Source organism: Tupaia chinensis, unplaced genomic scaffold (assembly GCF_000334495.1).
Source record: "Tupaia chinensis unplaced genomic scaffold, TupChi_1.0 Scaffold000361_2, whole genome shotgun sequence".
Classification (NCBI taxonomy): Eukaryota; Metazoa; Chordata; class Mammalia; order Scandentia; family Tupaiidae; genus Tupaia; species Tupaia belangeri.
In genome coordinates, this window is record NW_006159858.1 from 3060993 (window position 1) to 3063497 (window position 2505).

The 2505-nt window shown below is 38.4% G+C and overlaps 1 protein-coding gene across 1 annotated transcript in view; it reads right to left on the bottom strand.

Annotated features, from left to right (window-relative positions):
- HYCC2 (hyccin PI4KA lipid kinase complex subunit 2) overlaps positions 1-2505 on the bottom strand; it is a 91908-nt gene that overhangs the window by 8822 nt on the left and 80581 nt on the right.

The window sequence follows — 2505 nt, forward strand, 5'->3', positions numbered from 1 at the left end:
TCTTGCATTTTGAACCAGTTTCTGCTTCCCAAGAAGGAGAGTGAGATATCTGGTTGGTGAGTAACTGCCATGTGACTGGCCCATGTTTCTTAATTGGGCAGTACTAACTGGCAAAGATCTTGAGCTAGAAGATCATCTTTTTCCCACTCCTCCACACTTAGACAAGCACAAGTGGAATGTAGGGACCTGGATAGGTGTGCCTGATCTGCTCACTCAAACCTTTTCTCAGGTGGGCTGTTCCAAGATCTGGATGTAAAGATGGGGAGTTAAGTCTTTCAATTTAGCCTTTACTGATGGTAAAAAGATGCTTGTTTCTCTATCTGGCAACTATTTTATCTGTTTATTAAATGGCTTTAGATTAAGTAAGGAAAAGGGGTATTATTTATCAGGTCCCTCAGAGATCACTGGCAACAAAGGAATATTTTAGGATTAGAGGTTACTAATCTCTACCTATAATGCCTGGGAAATGGTACCTCTAATTAATTTAAAAGACAATGTGAAGATAATCTGAATTTAAAGAGTCTGATAAACACAAGGTGTTATGAAGATGCAAATTTAATATCTTCATTCATTTGCTTTAAAGTAATCTTTAGAGTGAAACTAGGAATGCTGAGATGAAGAAAAATAAAAATTTAAGTATTGAAGAATTACTGTAAATGCTACCTCAAAATTTTTATACTTAGCTTAAAATAGAAAAAGTGATATAAACAAAATGGCTTTTTAAAAAATGTGTACTTTTCAAATGCCATGTATAGAAAACACACAAACATTTTAAAAATACTGTTATATATTAATATTGGGTCACTGGAAAAGTCATGACAGTTTGTGTAGAAAACACGAAAGAATATGTCCAGACTCTTTTGATGACCCAATAGTACAAAGGGCTTAGAAAACTGGAAAGAAAAACTATCTAATCAAATAACCTAGAAATCTTAGTAACCTCTGTCCTATTTTTTTTCTTAAGAATTATTTATTTAAAAAAAATTTTTTTAAACTTTGCTATAGGGCATGTATGTGTGCTCACGAGAGAGAAAGAGAAAGAAAATGAGAAATCAAACTGCCAGGTCCAGGAATCGAGCCACAGTTAGCCAAGTGGGAGTCTAGCACCTTAATCACTATGCCTCCTGCTGACCCCATATCCTGGTTTTTTTTTTTTTTTTTTTTTTTTTGGGGGTTTTTTTTTTTGCTATAGGGCATGTATGCTTGCCAGAAAGAGACAGAAAGAGAAAGCAAGAAATCACCCCCCAGGGGAGTGGCCACTCCACCATCCCTTCTCCTCCTTTCTCCTCTCAGGATCTTGGGCATGCACACACACATGCACCCGGCATGAGTTTAAGCCACCGGGTCTGGGACTTGAACTAGGTTCAACTACATGTGAGTCCAGCGACTTAGCCGTTACGCCAACTGATGGTCCCCCCAACTGCTGGTCCCCCCATGTCCTATTTTTAGAAAACAGTTGTATATGGGCCAGCCAGTAGTGTGGTAGTTGAGGTGGCTGGATCCCAGATGGCTGACTGCATACTTGGAGACCAGGACTCAATGGCTTAAGAAATACACTGGGTGCATGTGCCTATATGCCCACAATTCTGAGAGGAAGACGGAGGAGAAGGGATTCTACTATGGCTATCCCTCCCAGGGAGTGATTTCTCACTTCCCTTCTCTCCCTCTCTGGCAAGTGCATGTACCCTATAGCAAAACTAAGAAACAAAACCAAATAGTTGTATGATGTTTTTCCACTTAACATAAACTGCATTAAAAATCTATTATTTCATAAATCTATAAATTAAGTCATTCTCTGCTGGAGAATCATAAAAATAACATGATGTTGTACTTATCATACTACTTTTCGTATTTAAATTAGTTTCCCAGGATACATTGCTAGATATAGGCCAAATGTACATTACCAAACTGTTTCTATGGGGAGAGTTTCAGAGTTATGTCACACTACCAATATAACAGAATTATAGTAACTCTTTGATATTTGAGTGCCTTTCTCACTCCACTATTAGATATTTGTTTTTCTTTTGTTCATATTTTTAAAGGAGAATTATTTATTTAATTTTATTTATCATTCTCATCATTTTTTTTTTTCCAATTTGACGAGAGAGAAAAAGAGAGAGAGAAAGCAAGCCTCCAAGTCTGGGACCTGAACCACGGTCGCCATGTGGGAGTTCAGCACCATAACTACCATGCCACCTGCCAGTCCCTTTACTTTTAATTTTCTATAGGGCACATACACTCACCAGAGTCAGAGAGAGAAGTAAAGTGAGAAAGCACACCCCCCCCCAAGGTTATGGCCGTGTCACAATCTCTTTTTCTCTATTCTCTTCTCAGGATTTTGGGCATGCATACACATGTGTCTGGCAGGTTTTCAAGTCATCAGATCTGGGATTAGAACCATGCAGTTGGCCATGTGGGATCCAGTGACCTTAACCACCAAATCACCAGCTGGCTCCATGTGTCTGGTTTTTATAATTTATTTTCTAGAGAGACAGAGAGAGAGGT